General features: G+C 39.9%; 2 long non-coding RNA genes across 2 annotated transcripts; both read right to left on the bottom strand.

Annotated features, from left to right (window-relative positions):
• Positions 1 to 2,289: 2,289 nt before the first annotated feature.
• LOC133118469 (uncharacterized) lies at positions 2,290 to 5,612 on the bottom strand. The gene is made up of 5 exons (XR_009706404.1): positions 5,580 to 5,612; positions 5,239 to 5,262; positions 3,373 to 4,563; positions 3,098 to 3,222; positions 2,290 to 2,510 (listed from the first exon to the last, which is right to left on the bottom strand). It is a non-coding gene; the product is annotated as an uncharacterized LOC133118469 (long non-coding RNA).
• Positions 5,613 to 12,768: 7,156 nt separating this feature from the next.
• Positions 12,769 to 17,837, bottom strand: LOC133118168 (uncharacterized). Its single transcript, XR_009706376.1, has 4 exons — positions 17,666 to 17,837; positions 15,490 to 17,015; positions 15,188 to 15,307; positions 12,769 to 12,960 (listed from the first exon to the last, which is right to left on the bottom strand). It is a non-coding gene; the product is annotated as an uncharacterized LOC133118168 (long non-coding RNA).
• Between the last annotated feature and the right edge of the window lie 262 nt (positions 17,838 to 18,099).

Raw genomic sequence — 18,099 nt, 5'->3', positions numbered from 1 at the left:
TTGCCTTTCAACACAGGGTTTAAATGCTTGCTATGTTAAAATCTGGTTTTAATAAAACTGGGCTCTTTAAAATAGCCATTGTCATATGGTTAAATGACCATGCTGTGAGTACTAAAACTTGACCTTTAGTATTAATATAACATTTGTGTAAATGTAAGCATGAGGTGACATGCAGTCTCTTCAAGAAGCAGATTCTCGGCCCCACCTGCTGGTGGAGAGGACACACGCACCTGGGCTGCATTACTAATCAGCCCAGGAGCTTAAAGTGTGCCTGTCCCCACAGCACGGGGCTCCGACCGGTGATCTGGAAATCCGTTGCTCAGTTTAACTTTTTTTTTTTTTGCCTTTTTTTTAACTTTAGTTTATTGTGTTAGTTAGTGTTTGTTGTTTTTGCCATCGTTCTAGGGTGATAACTATTTTTTTTTTTATTTTGCGTTGGTGTAGGTGCTATTTCTCTCTTTATCCATGCAGCAACCAACCGGGGAAATCCAGAAGGAGTCGCATGGCGTGCGATAAATAGGCTCTTCAGATGTTTATGAGGTTCCAGCTAACCAGGGAAGCTGACTGATACTCTCACTCTTTCACCATTTAGCTTCCCGCTGGGGGTGTGCCTCAGGCACAGTGTCTTGAAGAGGCTAATTGTTGATTGAGGAGCTTTGGGGAGATTTAGGATTCAGGAGTGTATTAGAGAATTTAGAGAAGAAAGGGGTGGGGGTGAAACAGGGTGACAGAGAGAGAGAGAGAGAGACAGCAGGAGAGAGGGAAAGAGAAAGCGAGTGAGAGAACGGGAAACAGCGAGAGAGTGAGAAAGGGGAGGTGGAGAGAGAACGAGAGAGAGAGAGGAGGTAGAGATAACGGGAGAGGGAGAGAGAGAGAGAGAGGGGGGAGGTAGAGATAATGGGAGAGGGAGGGAGAGAGAGTAGAGGAGAAGGAGTGCAGAAGGAGACACCGGCTTTTCAGCTCACAGGAGCGGATCTGGGAGTAGGAGCGAGGCTGGCCTGAAGGTTGCTCATTGCATTTGCTCAGACACACACACACACATACACCGATACTAATGCCTGCACACATACACACACACACATACAAACGCCTGCACCCACACACACACACACACACACACACACACATACATACACACACACGCACACACACACACAAGCGCCTGCACACACACACACACACACACACACACACACACACACATATAAACAAGCACACACACATATACACACACACACACACACACACAGGGACAGAGAGCCTGCAGACTACAGCCGGCTGCAGTAATGGGTGAGTGACAGATTGTTTCTCATTCCTGCTTTCTGTCCTTGTGTGTTTTGTCAGCCTGGGCAGCGGACGGGCGGGGGGCGGGTGGAGGATCGTTAAAACATTGCCCCGCTGTGTCTTTGGGTGAAATACCGGTGGGCACGAAGGATAACATACATTTCAGCCAGAAGTCAGGCGGGATTCGGGGAGGCAGGACTGTCAGAGCGGGTTTTCCTCTTTAAAGGTCAAATTTCGGTGTGTTCTGGGGATGATTTAATGCATCAAATGAATAAGTAGGTGTGTAGGTGTTCCTAATAAAGTGCTCAGTTTCTTCTCAAATCATCTTGTGTGGCACCAACAATCCACAGTCAAAGTAAATTTAATCACGTATCTTCCCCATTGTGACATTTGGTCTGAACAACAGCTGAACCACTTGACCACGTCTGCATGCTTTTATGCATTTAGTTGCTGCCACATGATTGGCTGATTAAATATTTATGCTCTGCCACCTGCTGGAAGATGGTGGTAGACTACTAACAGGCAGTCCACAAGATGGAGCCACATATACTGTAATAATTCAAAAATCACTGCAAACGTGGTTATGAAGGAACCTTCTAAAAGACGGCCAGTAACACCTCCCATGATCACAGTTTCATTCACGGTAAGTTTAGTTTTTGCTTTAAAGTACAGGTAATTTTCAGATTATTCTATATTATTTATATGTATTAATATACTGGATATTATAATTGCAGTTTTAGTGAATGGAACCTATAAACTCCCGGAGAGGCAAAGTAGGTGACCTTCAGTGCTGTTTGCACAGATGTCATTGTAATATCTTTGTGAGAACAGACAACAGAAAAATATCAGTTCATTGATAAAATAAAAACACACATGGTCTTTTATTGTAGTTTTTAGTTTTTATTTGGAGTGGAGTGGAGTGGAGTGGAGTGGAGTGGAGTGGGGTGGGGTGGGGTGGGGTGGGGTGGGGAGGGGAGGGGAGGGGAGGGGAGGGGTGGGGTGGGGTGGGGTGGGGTTGGGCTGGGGTGGGGAGGGGAGGGGAGGGGTGCAGAAGGACAACATGTCCCCATTTAAGCCTGCTTCTGTGCTCTCAGCCTGGTCCCGATGTTGTCACCCTGGTCTGTGAAGTCATGCACTTGGTCTGTGAGGTCATGCACTTGGTCTGTGAGGTCATGCACTTGGTCTGTGAGGTCATGCGCTTGGTCTGTGCGGAGTTGGATTTCATCCTGTTAGAGCAGAGGAGGATACAAGCAGAGTTGCAGTTTATATTCCAAAATATTACATGCGTCTATTAAATATACGTCTTAATATTAAATATTAAATGTACATACGTGGCTTTTTACACTCAACAAAAAAGCAACAATAACCTTATTAAATCACAATAAAAAATTTAACTCAGTGTTTTAAATTCCCACTGATCTACCACACACTGTACTGTAGTGTGGTAGAACAATGGTGTTAGATCAGTGTTTTTCAGACGCACTGTGCATCTTGGTTTGTATCTTCATCAGATAAAATAACTGAAAACAGGCATTTACTGCAAGTTCTTTCAGATTTTGTTTTGCCGCACTGTCTCCACACACATTCGACAATTAGAATGTAACGCATCACATAGACATGGAACAATAATATAGAACAATTTAGAATTGACATTGACAGGGTCAAAGAAGAATCATCAGCCCATTATAACTGTGGTCGAAAGGAAACCCAGCAGACACTGGGGGGCCAAGGGATAAACCGCTACACTACATTCCATTTACACTGTAACTCTTAATCACCATGGATACGGACAAAAATAAATACAAATGATCACCTTTTTCAGGACATTCCACACTTTGTTTTGCATTTTCTCCTCTTTCCTCTTTGTTGCTTCTCACGAAAGTGATGTCACTCAGTTCAGTCCTCACAGGCAAATGCATTAGCTCCATGGAAGTAGATCTGGAATGAATATATGTTTAGATTTCAGTTAGTCTTCATCATAATGGAACTGAATATATGTTTCAATTAGTCTTCATCATAATGGAACTGAATATATGTTTCAGTTAGTCTTCATCATAATGGATTGATTGGCAGATGGAGTGAACTCACCCAGGCTGTGCTGAAATTACCCTCTCTCTCTCTCTCTCTCTCTCTCTCTCTCTCTCTCATGCAGGCAAACGTGGGGGCAAGTTGTCCTTCTGGAGAAATCCCAGAGGCAGGAATGACTGTGCCAGGGTGTACAAAAATGGCTGATCTTTTGCAGGGTTTTTTTTTTTTGCCAATTTCTGCTCTTATTTATTTGATGTGACATTTTGTATACGCACCAACTACTCTCTCAGACTGGTGGAGTGTAATTGAAGATGTTACTGTGCTCAAGTACCAGAGCAAATTAAGGTTGGAACAAAAGCCAGCGCACAGATCAGCCCTTATATAACATTATTATCTTATATAATCATATTCTATTATCTTATATATATCTGTATATATAAATAATATATCTTATTTCTATTTTTTCTTTCGAAATTTGATGCAGTTCGAAAGAGCTAAAAATGCTTTCAGTTGGTTCTTCTTCTTTTTTTTACTGAACTGCTGTTTTATTTTAATATCTTTGTCAATTTCAATAATGTTAACGCACACTCCAAATTCAGATTGTTCCTCAGAAATACACCCACGGTACATTCCGCACAATCCCCAGTCTTTATCGAAAACTGGGGCACCACTATCACCATGAATTCCAAATTTATCAATTAAAAATTCCCATTTTTTTAAATATTTTTTTAAGTTTATGGGGGTTTCAGTGATAACTGCCTCAATTGAATGAGGAGTTTTTTTTAATTTCCTATTTGTAATTAAATGGACTAACTTGCCAATTTCCGGTTTCCCATAAATTTGATCTAACAATCCTATATTCCAAGGGATAAAACTATTTTTTGGTAATTTAAGTAATATATAATCAATTTTACACTCATAGAAAATGGGTGGACGAATTTTGTAAATTAAGATATCATGTTTAGATAGAAAGAGGGCAAATATAAAAATGGCGTGAGGACCAACCGAGTGCTCCATTGTCAAAATATTTTTTTTATTTGCATATGCAAAAAAACATTGTGATATCAAAATATCACCTTTTGGTCTTGTCATTACTGCAATATACCCAACAGGGTCAAAATCCTTCTGACTATTTAAATGATTTTTAATATTATTACTATAAATAATTTGATTGCTACGTTTATACATTAAACTTGATGATTCACCATGATATTTAATAATACGTAGTATGATTTTTGTATGGTCTTCACCCTTAAAAAAAAAGAAAAAAAAAAAGAAATCAGTGAGATTGTTTTCCTACACGATGCATTAAACATACAAACATATGGTTTAATTATGTATAAATACATTATCATGAGAATAAATTAAATATGGTTCAGTTCACATTAATCTCCATTTAATAGATAAATAGATTTGCATACATGTATTTTAAGGGAATATAATCAACCCTTTTCACATAAATCCTAAACGTGTTCCTACAGCTACGTAGGCTAATGAGGCTAATAAGTGCCATATGCGTCACTATGTGAAAGAGTAAGGTCTAATCATTGAACATTGAACAGTGAGTGAGATTGCACTCAGATTTAGTCATTATTATCTGGTGAGCGAGAAATGAGAGCGAGTAGCCGGTGTGACAAATGCATGACTGCGGAAATGTCGATCGCCACAAACGGCTGATTATGATTATGCCTATTCTCCACCACATACACCACATACTGCCCCTATGCAAGGAACGCAGGCTGTAAATCGCCCGTATCTAAATTAATTTGCTACATTTTGAAGTAAATCTGGTAAAAAGTACATTTCTACAGTTCTTAGATATTGACATATTGAGCATTAAAAAACTATGAGTAATTGTTTAAACTTTGATACTATAAAAAGCAAAAATGTTATTATTTTCAGTTTATCTTCACATGAATTACTTACCATGCTGGACCCGCTGATTCCAGTCTTTAAAATTAAAGTCAAAGAATGATTCAGATTAGGCTATAGCCAACAACAACTTTTATTCGGTTATGAATCCAACATGTAGGGCCAGTTTCACAGACAGTGATTGAGCCTAGTCTTAGATTAATTCTATTTTGAATTGGAATTCTCCATACCAAACTGAATTTAGTCCATGACTAAGCCTTATCTTCGTCTGTGAAACTGGCCCTAAATCATTTCAGTTAGCATATTATCTTAAAGATAGAAATAGTATTTGAAAAGTGTAATATCAATACAATATAAAGTTATATAAAACCATTACATGCAGCAACTTTACTTACCATTTCTGCCTGTCTGGACATTTCTGAGAGTTTAGTAGGGGGGGAGCGTATTTATCTGCTCACTGGAACAATGCAGAGAGGTGGAGACTGAACTCACACCAATGAACAACCTCTCGAGACCAACCACATCCGTTCCACTCTGTTTACATTTACATTTTCATTGTCAGTGTACTCTGTAGGAGTGGACGTGCTTTTGCTTTTGGTTTTAGCAACACTGAACATGGACAATACTTGACTGGGACAAGAGTTAATGAATTAAACAACAGCCATTGGTTCTCAGATTTGATTTGTCATAAACGTTGACATTTTTGCTACTGTACATCATGATAATGAAAAACAATGTGCCCATATAAAACTTAAATAGGCAGTTACTGTAGATGGAATTCATATCCAAATAATATAATATATAATAATGTAATATAAGCATTTGGCAGACACTCATATTGTACCCGCCCCTCCCCCTTCCAGTGTAAAAAAGGTGTGCACACAAGCGGGTATGTGCAACATGTCAGGCATTTCACTGCCCAGACTTGCCAGACAGGAAACCGAATAGAGTGACGCTATGGAAATTTGCTTTGCGGTTTCCATTGAAACAAAGATTCTGTATGATATGTGTCAAGCCTTGTTTATGAAGTTCAGCGGTATAGCGAGTAGGGTTGGAAGAAGTGCTGTGCCTGAACTACCTGAGCCATTGGACTGCAGAGAAGTTTTCATGTTGGTAGTGTTTGAAAACTTTAAAAATGTCTTCATCCTTCCTTGTCCCCTTGCGAGGGGATAATTGGTTACCATGACAGGGAATATTCAAATTGTTTAGTAAAGAAAAGAAAACATGTTTCTCCTCATTCGTCCACTTCAGAAACGGATGCGACGATTTTGGTGTGCCAGCACACCTATTGAATTGAGATTTGGGGACTGTGCAGGGCAACTGAAGTCACTGTCACGTTCGTGGAACTGGCCTGAGAAGATGAGTGCTTTGTAACATGGCTCATTCTCCTGCAGGAAGCATCCATTTTAAAAAGGGTAGAGTGTAGCCATAAAGGGATGCACATGGTCAGCAACAATGCTTATCTAGGCTGTGACATTCTGATGATGCTCAATTGGTATTAAGGGGCCAAACGTGTACCAAGAAAACATTCCCCACACCGTTACACCACCACCACCACCACCACCACCACCACTAAGACCTAAGGCAGGATGGACCCATTAATTATTGCTGGTTACACTAAGTTCTGACCCAACCATCTGCCAACATACGTCACAGTGGCAGGCAGAATTTCTCCCGCTTTCATTCAAGCATTTTTTTATTTAAAAGTGTGGCCTATTCTTTTCAATTATTCAAACAATAAGCCCTCTATTGTCATTTATATTCTATTATGTGATTAGACTCTACAAAGGACACTGATTGGTCGGCTAGTATTATCGTCAAGTGTAAAAATCTCCTTGTCAGGTACACATTTAATGTCTTTTTTCAGTGTCTTCCACTTACCCAAACCTAACGAAAGCCAGCTAGACCTGTCTTGTGTGATCAACCGGGGAAGCAAAATGTTCTTGTGTCATCAGTAAAGCTAAAAACCTTCACAGAATAGATATATCTGGTTCTTATGTACCAACTACACTGCTCAAAAACGATTTATTCAAGTTCAAAGTCTTTACTGATGTACAATGTATAATTTGTTGAGAACAAAATGACGTAACAACGGTCAAAGGAAACCAAAATCATCAACGCATTGAGGGCTGGATTCAAAATCACAGCAAAAATCAAAGTAAAAAATGTAAATCACAGGCTGAACTTGTGTGAATTTCATCAGGGAAACTCATAGCGTGACCCAGTAGTGTGTATGGCCCCCACGTGCCTGTACGCACTCCCGACAACGTCTGGGCATGCTCCTGAGTTGGCGGATGGTGTCCTGGGGGATCTCCTCCTAGACCTGGATCAGGGCATCAGTGAGCTCCTGGACAGCCTGTGGCGGTACTTGGCGGTCTGACAATCGGTCTGAGGATTTCATCCTAACAGGATGTCTGGGTACCGTTGGCTATGACATGGAGGTCTGACCCTCCAATGATATGCCTCCCCAGGCCATCACTGACCCACCACCATCATTTGGTTAATTGGTTCGCATATTTATTGGGTTGAGGACAAATGCTGTATATGTTTGGATCATGACATGATGATAAAAGGCTAACATGGGAAGGAATTTGGTGTTTAAGATAACTTTGTGTGAATCTTTTCTACCAGAGAACCTCATCCACCGACCATGTTTTTTGTGCTCTATCTCCACAATGCTGTTAAATTGACCCCATTCACCCATGTATTTATAAATTCTGAGGTTTACTGATAGTTTAATGTTTATATGATTTTTACATTTACCGTGTTCTTGGCCTGCTGTTTGGCTGTTCATCTGCTTTAGTTGTAATTTGGTTACATCTTCAACCCAGAGACTACTGCTAGTCAGAATGTAGTCACTCCTAGAATCAGTGGTAGTGACTTCACCCCAAAATGAAAAGAGCACGGCAAGGACACAAAGGTGCATATGTTAAGACTGCAACACAGTCAGCAAATTATAATATGTATACCCACACAAATATATATATAGAAATGATAATGTATACATATATTTTAAAAAAATCTGATATCCAAATAAGCTTGTGAAGAGTATTGCTAATGCATGCAGAATCTTTTCTGTGTTTATGTACGTACAGAGTTTAGAATAATTCATTAGCATTTCTTTAGGTAATTGATTCCCTTAATTGGTGATTTTTGCCTAATCATACCTCTTGTTGGGCCATGAGACCATTTAGGGCCATGCATTGAAACATGCATTCTATTCAAATCAAATTTCAGTGTGACGAAAAATCTCTCACACTTTCGGTGTCTGTGTTGACACTATGTTTCCTGTAAATGCTAGTCAAACCTGTTGTACAGACATATCTCTCATGTGGCTTTTATTGTGCCTTATTTTATTATATTGTATACACTTTATTAGGTTTTTTTTTTTTTTTTTTACTTCTACTTCTGCTGCTATCCACTTAGGTAATCAATTGTCTGATCATATAAGTTTTCAATGTGTGAGGGTGTATGAAAGATTTGCATTGAACATAGGGAGAACATATTGAGAACATATTGAGAACGCATTGAGAACGTATTGAGAACATATTTGGAATATTACCCTGGGCATTGGACAGAATGGCAGAGGAGGGTGTGGAAATGTCCTCATTAACTAGTCTATCTAGTCTAACTAGTCTAATTGCCGCTTCTAGAAAAGACACTACTAAAATATCAAATCCTTCGATTCACTATCACTTTGTATGATGTGCAACTGATTAATAACAAGGGACACAGAAACCTAAGCACCAAACCCAGGCACTGTGTGGGTTTTTGTAGCTCAGCGTTCAGTATACGCCCTGGTGTGCTGTGCATATTTACTCAGACAAGAAATGTGGAATTATTTGATATCCCAACAGCCTTGAGTTTAAAATACTACAATTAAATGAGGATATTTGTGAAAAATTAAACCTTTTGTTTATTTAATCTTAATGAACAAAAATACATACAGTTGGTAATTATTTCATGATTTTGTGGAGTTAATGATGGAGTATGCAATTTATATTATATAATTTTTAAATTATGTTTGTTCATATCGCGAAATTATTATTTAGCTTTCTGGAAAAGGAACCTGAAATAACATGCAGTAATTTACACCTGCAGCTTACTGGGCAGAAAATATGGCTGAACTGGATTCAGGTTTGCTGTAATGTTTCAAAAGCTCCCAGAAATTGCTGGGCTGGTGTCATTTCAATCATTGACAAAAATGTCATAAGGACTTTTGCTGTCATCCAGTGGATACAATTATAGTTGCAGTCAAACTATTTTTTATTTGTAGTGGTCTCACCCCATTAAGCAGAAATTGTAAAACGAGATGAATAGATTTGCCTTCAAATTCATCTTTTGAAGACTAGGTTTTTTGGATAAAAACTCCATTGCTTTAAATCCATTGCTTTAAATTGGCAATAGTGCTTGTTGCATCAGTTTGGGAGGCCTGTAGTGTAGTGGTTAAGGTAAATGACTGGGACACGCAAGGTCGGTGGTTCTAATCCCGGTGTAGCCACCATAAGATCCACACAGCTGTTGGGCCCTTGAGCAAGGCCCTTAACTCTGCATTGCTCCAGGGGAGCATTGTCTCCTGCTTAGTCTAATCAACTGTACATTGCTCTGGATAAGAGCGTCTGCCAAATGCCAATAATGTAATGTAATACTCAGTTAGGAATACAGTACAGTATTTGTGATTCTACGCCTAAGATTTGCACTTTATTGTATGTCGCTCTGGATAAGTGTGTCAGCTAAATTACTATAATGTAATAATAATTTAGTAAGATGAAGAATCATAATTTCATAATGATATCATAGAAAATGCCATTTGATATTCCCCCATTTACTCTTAATTATGAAATTTAGGAAAAGCCAATTGTATGTATTTTGGATTATTAAGCTATTACACCAGATTCTTTGGACATTTTTATGAGTGTTTCATGTCACAAATATCCTAATTTAATTGTAGTATTTTTAACTCAAGGCAGCAGTTATTGCTTGGGGACACATCAAATCATTCAACATTTTGTGTCTGGGTAAATATGCACAGCACACAAGGTGATATACTGAACACTGAGTTACACAAAACCTACACAGTATTTCAGAACATTTTACAGTAATGCATGCACGTTCAGAAAGGAACTGTTTATTGCCACAGATTTAAAGCAAAAATATTTGGCAGGTTGAATTACTTGAAAAGCCTTTTCCAAACCCCCATATCTAAAGCAGCGGAAAGGGAGGTATAAATGATATGAATATCATTACCTTCACTCGATTTATGCCTATACATCCAACCAAACACCATACGTTACACTTGCCTTTCAACACAGGGTTTGAATGCTTGCTATGTTAAAATCTGGTTTTAATAAAACTGGGCTCTTTAAAATAGCCATTGTCATATGGTTAAATGACCATGCTGTGAGTACTAAAACTTGACCTTTAGTATTAATATAACATTTGTGTAAATGTAAGCATGATGTGACATGCAGTCTCTTCAAGAAGCAGATTCTCGGCCCCACCTGCTGGTGGAGAGGACACACGCACCTGGGCTGCATTACTAATCAGCCCAGGAGCTTAAAGTGTGCCTGTCCCCACAGCACAGGGCTGAGACCAGGATATCGCTCCCGAGCGCCGGGTCTGTGCTGAGGTTCTGTTCGTCTTTGTTTACCTTTCAGTTTGTGACACAGAAAGACGCTCCGACCGGTGATCTGGAAAGCCGTTGCTCAGTTTGTTTTTTGTTTTTTTTTACTTCAGTTTATTGTTTTAGTTAGTGTTTGTTGTTTTTGCCATCGTTCTAGGGTGATAACTATTTATTTTTTTATTTTGCGTTGGTGTAGGTGCTATTTCTCTCTTTATCCATGCAGCAACCAACCACGGAAATTCCAGAAGGAGTCGCATGGCGTGCGATAAATAGGCTCTTCAGATGTTTATGAGGTTCCAGCTAACCAGGGAAGCTGACTGATACTCTCACTCTTTCACCATTTAGCCTCCCGCTGGGGGTGTGCCTCAGGCACAGTGTCTTGAAGAGGCTAATTGTTGATTGAGGAGCTTTGGGGAGATTTAGGATTTAGGAGTGTATTAGAGAAGAAAGGGGTGGGGGTGAAACAGGGTGACCGAGAGAGAGAGAGAGAGAGACAGCAGGAGAGAGGGAAAGAGAAAGCGAGTGAGAGAACGGGAAACAGCGAGAGAGTGAGAAAGGGGAGGTGGAGAGAGAACGGGAGAGGGAGAGAGAGAGAGAGGAGGTAGAGATAACGGGAGAGGGAGAGGGAGAGAGAGAGAGAGAGGGGGGAGGTAGTGATAATGGGAGAGGGAGGGAGAGAGAGCAGAGGAGAAGGAGTGCAGAAGGAGACACCGGCTGTTCAGCTCACAGGAGCGGATCTGGGAGTAGGAGCGAGGCTGGCCTGAAGGTTGCTCATTGCATTTGCTCAGACACACACAAGCATACACAGATACAAACGCCTGCACACACACACACACACACACACACATACAAACGCCTGCACACACACACACACACACACACACACGCACACACACACACATATAAACAAGCACACACACATATACACACACACACACACACACACACACAGGGACAGAGAGCCTGCAGACTACAGCCGGCTGCAGTAATGGGTGAGTGACAGATTGTTTCTCATTCCTGCTTTCTGTCCTTGTGTGTTTTGTCAGCCTGGGCAGCGGACAGGCGGGGGGCGGGTGGAGGATCGTTAAAACATTGCCCCGCTGTGTCTTTGGGTGAAATACCGGCGGGCACGAAGGATAACATACATTTCAGCCAGAAGTCAGGCGGGATTCGGGGAGGCAGGACTGTCAGAGCGGGTTTTCCTCTTTAAAGGTCAAATTTCGGTGTGTTCTGGGGATGATTTAATGCATCAAATGAATAAGTAGGTGTGTAGGTGTTCCTAATAAAGTGCTCAGTTTCTTCTCAAATCATCTTGTGTGGCACCAACAATCCACAGTCAAAGTAAATTTGATCACGTATCTTCCCCATTGTGACATTTGGTCTGAACAACAGCTGAACCGCTTGACCACGTCTGCATGCTTTTATGCATTTAGTTGCTGCCACATGATTGGCTGATTAAATATTTATGTTATCAAGCTGGTCTACAGGTCTACCTAATAAACTGCTCACTGAGTGTATATGGAGAAACTATTTCCACGGTGCTGTCTTATTTCTTGTCCTATTCCAGTGCATCTATGTATAGCGCCATACTGCCACCTGCTGGAAGATGGTGGTAGACTACTAACAGTCAGTCCCCTCGCTGTAATGGTTTAAACCGTCCACAAGATAGAGCCACATATACTGTAATTATTCAGAAATCACTGCAAACGTGGTTATGAAGGAACCTTCTAAAAGACGGCCAGTAACACCTCCCATGATCACAGTTTCATTCACGGTAAGTTTAGTTTTTGCTTTAAAGTACAGGTAATTTTCAGATTATTCTATATTATTTATTTATATTTATATACTGGATATTATAATTGCAGTTTTAGTGAACTCCTGGAGAGGCAAAGTAGGTGAACTTCAGTGCTGTTTGCACAGATGTCATTGTAATATCTTTGTGGGAACCGACAACAGAAAAATATCAGTTCATCTTTTATTGTTTTTATTGGGGGGTGCAGAAGGACAACATATCCCCATTTAAGCCTGCTTCCGTGTTCTCAGCCTGGTCCCGATGTTGTCATCCTGGTCTGTGAGGTCATGCACTTGGTCTGTGAGGTCATGTGCTTGGTCTGTGAGGTCATCCGCTTGGTCTGTGAGGTCATGCGCTTGGTCTGTGTGGGGTTGGATTTTGTCTTGTTAGAGCAGAGGAGGATACAAGCAGCTTTGCAGCTTATATTCCAAAATATTACATACGTCTATTAAATATACAGTCAGGTCCATAAATATTGGGACATCGACACAATTCTCCTCTTTTTGGCTCTATACACCACCACAATGGATTAGAAATGAAACGAACAAGATATGCTTTAACTGCAGACTTTCAGCTTTAATTTGAGGGTATTTACATCCAAATCAGGTGAACGGTGTAGGAATTGCAACAGTTTCTATATGTGCCTCCCACTTTTTAAGAGACCAAAAGTACTGGGACAATTGGCTGCTCAGCTGTTCCATGGCCAGGTGTGTGTTATTCCCTCATTATCTCATTTCCAAGGAGCAGATAAAAGGTCTAGAGTTCATTTCAAGTGTGCTATTTGCATTTGGAATCTGTTGCTGTCAACTCTCAATCTGAGATCTAAAGAGCTGTCACTATCAGTGAAGCAAGCCATCATTTGGCTGAAAAATCAAAACAAACCCATCAGAGCGATAGCAAAAACATTAGTTGTGGCCAAATCAACAGTTTGGAACATTCTTAAAAAGAAAGAACGCACCGGTGAGCTCAGCAACACCAAAAGACCCGGAAGACCACAGAAAACAACTGTGGTGAATGACAGAAGAATTCTTTCCCTGGTGAAGAAAAACCCCTTCACCACAGTTGGCCAGATCAAGAACACTCTCCAGGAGGTAGGTGTATGTGTGTCAAAGTCAACAATCAAGAGAAGACTTCACCAGAGTGAATATAGAGGGTTCACCACAAGATTGGTGAGCCTCAAAAACAGGAAAACCAGATTATGCCAAACATCTAAAAAAGCCTTTACAGTTCTGGAACAACATCCTATGGACAGATGAGACAAAGATCAACTTGTACCAGAATGATGGGAAGAGAAGAATTTGGAGAAGGAAAGGAACTGCTCATGATCCAAAACATAACACCTCATCAGTGAAGCATGGTGGTGGTAGTGTCATGGCGTGGGCATGTATGGCTGCCAATGGAACTGGTTCTCTTGTATTTATTGATGATGTGACTGCTGACAAAAGCAGCAGGATGAATTCTGAAGTGTTTCGGGCGATATTATCTGCTCATATTCAGCCAAATGCTTCAGAACTCATTGGACGGCGCTTCACAGTGCAGATGGACAATGACCCGAAGCATACTGCGAAAGCAACCAAAGGGTTTTTTAAGGCAAAGAAGTGGAATGTTATGCAATGGCCAAGTCAATCACCTGACCTGAATCCGATTGAACTTGCATTTCACTTGCTGAAGACAAAACTGAAGGGAAAACGCCCCAAGAACAAGCAGAAACTGAAGACAGTTGCAGTAGAGGCCTGGCAGAGCATCACCAGGGATGAAACCCAGCATCTGGTGATGTCTATGCGTTCCAGACTTCAGGCTGTAATTGACTGCAAAGGATTTTAAAAAGTATTAAAAAGTGAAAGTTTGATTTATGATTGTTAGTTTGTCCCATTACTTTTGGTCCCTTAAAAAGTGGGAGGCACATATACAAACTGTTGTAATTCCTACACCGTTCACCTGATTTGGATGTAAATACCCTCAAATTAAAGCTGAAAGTCTGCAGTTAAAGCACATGTTAGTTTCATTTCAAATCCATTGTGGTGGTGTATAGAGCCAAAAAGATGAGAGTTGTGTCGATGTCCCAATATTTATGGACCTGACTGTATGTCTTAATATTAAATATTAAATTTACATACGTCGCTTTTTACACTCAACAAAAAAGCAACAATAACCTTATTAAATCACAATAAAAAATTGAACTAAGTGTTTTAAATTCCCACACAGTCCCACACAGTGTGGTAGAACAATAGTGTTAGATCAGTGTTTTTTAGACGCAATGTGCATCTTGGTTTGTATCTTCATCAGATACAGTAAATGCCTGTTTTCAATTATTTTAAGTTCTTTCAGATTTTGTTTTGCCGCACTGTCTCCACACACAGTCAACAATTAGAATGTAAGACATCACATAGACATGAGACAATAATATAGAACAATTTAGAATTGACATTGACAGGGTCAAAGAAGAATCATCAGCCCATTATAACTGTGGTCGAAAGGAAACCCAGCAGACACTGGGGGGCCAAGGGATAAACCGCTACACTACATTCCATTTACACTATAACTCTTGATTACCGTGGATACGGACTAAAATAAATACACATGATCACCTTTTTCAGGATATTCCACACTTTTTTTTGCAGTTTCTCCTTATTGCTTCTCACAAAAGTGATGTCACTGCCACAAGTTCAGTCCTCACAGGCAAACGCATTGGCTCCATGGAAGTAGATCTGGAATGAATATATGTTTCAGTTAGTCTTCATCATAATGGAACTGAATATATGTTTTAGTTAGTCTTCATCATAATGGAACTGAATATATGTTTCAAGTAGTCTTCATCATAATGGAACTGAATATATGTTTCAATTAGTCTTCATCATAATGGATTGATTGGCAGGTGGAGTGAACTCACCCAGGCTGTGCTGAAAGTACCCTCTCTCTCTCTCATGCAGGCAAACATGGGGGCAAGTTGTCCTTCTGGAGAAATTCCAGAGGCAGAAATGACTGTGCCAGGGTGTACAACGGCTGGTCTTTTGCAAGTTTTTTCTTTGCCAACTTCTGCTCTTATTAATTTGATGTGAAATTTTGTACAAGCGGTATAAGTGGTTGTTGGCATGGTCACATCTCCAATCAATCACCCACACACCATTCTCTCACATTATTTTCACTTTTTACACACTCTTATTTACATGGGCAAGTCACCAGTTCTTTATTTATTTTTAACATTATTATCATATTTCTTAGAAAATTGATGCAGTCCTAAAGAGTTCGAAATGCTTTACTTTCAAGTTCTTTTTCATTTTTTTAGATAAATAACCATGATGAAATTTGTGTTACTAAACTGATCAGGAGGCTCGGTTTGCTTTGCTTTTTTTGTTTTCTTTTAATATCTTGGTCAATGTCAATAATGTTAATGCACCGTCCAAAATGATGAATAAATCCACGGTACATTCCCACAACTTTGTCTTTATCGAAAACTGGGGCACCACTATCACCTTCAATTCCATATTTGTTAATTAAAAATGTATGATTTATTTATGTAATTTTTCATTCTTATGGGGGTTTCAATAACATTTGCCTCAATTGAATGAGCTGTTTTTAATGTCCTATATGCATTGAAATGGACTAACTTGTCCTTTTCCGGTTTCCCATCAATTTGATCTAACAGTCCCATATTCCAAGGGATAAAACTATCTTTTGGTAACTCAAGTAATGCATAATCAATTTCACCGCAAGAGAAAATGGGTGGTTGACGAATTTTGTAAATTAAGATATCATGTTTAGATTGAAAGAAGGCATATATATTGCTGTCACTACCAATTGAGTGGTACGTTGTCAAAATATACTTTTTAGTTGAATATGCAAAAAAACATTGTGATGTACATAGTGATTCCTCTTTTTGTGTTACAATATACCCAAAATGTTCAAAATCCATCCATCCATCCATTATCTGAACCCACTTATCCTGATCAGGGTCGCAGGGGGCTGGAGCCTATCCCAGCATACATTGGGCGAAAGGCAGGAATACACCCTGGACAGGTCGCCAGTCCATCGCAGGGCACACGCACCATTCACTCACACACTCATGCCTACGGGCAATTTAGACTCTCCAATCGGCCTAACCTGCATGTCTTTGGACTGTGGGAGGAAACCGGAGTACCCGGAGGAAACCCATGCAGACACGGGGAGAACATGCAAACTCCGCACAGAGAGGCCCCGGCCGACGGGGATTCGAACCCAGGACCTCCTTGCTGTGAGGCGGCAGTGCTACCCACTGCACCATCCGTGCCGCCTATGTTCAAAATCCTTCTGAATATTTAAATGATGTTCAATGTTAATACTATTAGTAGTATCCTTGCTACAGTTATATATAAAACATGATGATTCAGGATCATCAAAATTCCGTTTTACGAACAGATGAAAATCCTTGTCTTGAACCTTAAAAAAAAACACACACGAAAAAACAAATAAATCAGTGAGATTTGTTTCCTACACAATGCATTAAACATACAAACATATGGTTTATGTATTAATACATTATCATGAGAATAAATTAAATATGGTTCAGTTCACATTAATCTACATTTAATAAATAAATAGATTTGCATGCATCTATTTTATGGGAGTATAATCAACCCTTTTCACATAAATCCTAAATGTGTTCCTACAGCTACGTAGGCTAATGAGGCTAATAAGTGCCATACGCGCCACAATGTGAAAGAGTGCCAGAATTTTACATGTAAGGTCTAAACATCGAACATTGAAGGTATCTGGTGAGCTGAAATGAGAGCGAGTAGCCGGTGTGACAAATGCATGACTGCGGAAATGTCGATCGCCACAAACGGCTGCTCCTGCTTTATGCCTAATCTCCACCACATACACTACATACTGCCCCTATGCAAGGGACGCAGGCTGAAAATTGCCCGCATCTAAATTAATTTGCTACATTTTCAAGTAAATCTGGTAAAAAGTACATTTCTACAGTTCTTAGATATTGAGCATTAAAAAACTATGAAGATTTGTTTAAACTTTCATACTATAAAAAGCAAACGGCCAACTTTCAATTTCTCTTCACATGAATTACTTACCAGGTTGGACACGGTGACCTCAGTCTTTAAACATAAAGTCAAAGAATGATTCAGATTAGCCTACAGCCTACAACAACTTTTATTCGGTTATGAATCCAACATGTAGGGCCAGTTTCACAGACAGTGATTGAGCCTAGTCTTAGATTAATTCTATTTTGAATGGGAATTGTCCATACAAAACTGAATTTAGTCCATGACTAAGCCTTATCTTTGTCTGTGAAACTGGCCCTAAATAATTTCAGTTAGCATATTATCTTAAAGATAGAAATAGTATTTGAAAAGTGTAATATCAAGACAATATAAAGTTATATAAAACCTTTACACGCAGCAACTTTACTTACCATTTCTGCCTCTGCCCCGTGAATATCTGAGAGTTTGGGGGTGGGGGGGGGTGGGGGGGGGCGTATTTATCTGCTCACTGGAACAATGCATAG

The sequence above is a fragment of the Conger conger genome, chromosome 18 (assembly GCF_963514075.1).
Source record: "Conger conger chromosome 18, fConCon1.1, whole genome shotgun sequence".
NCBI classification, from domain to species: domain Eukaryota; kingdom Metazoa; phylum Chordata; class Actinopteri; order Anguilliformes; family Congridae; genus Conger; species Conger conger.
Note: the sequence above shows the minus strand (reverse complement) of the source record. Positions and strands in the feature narration are given on the sequence as shown.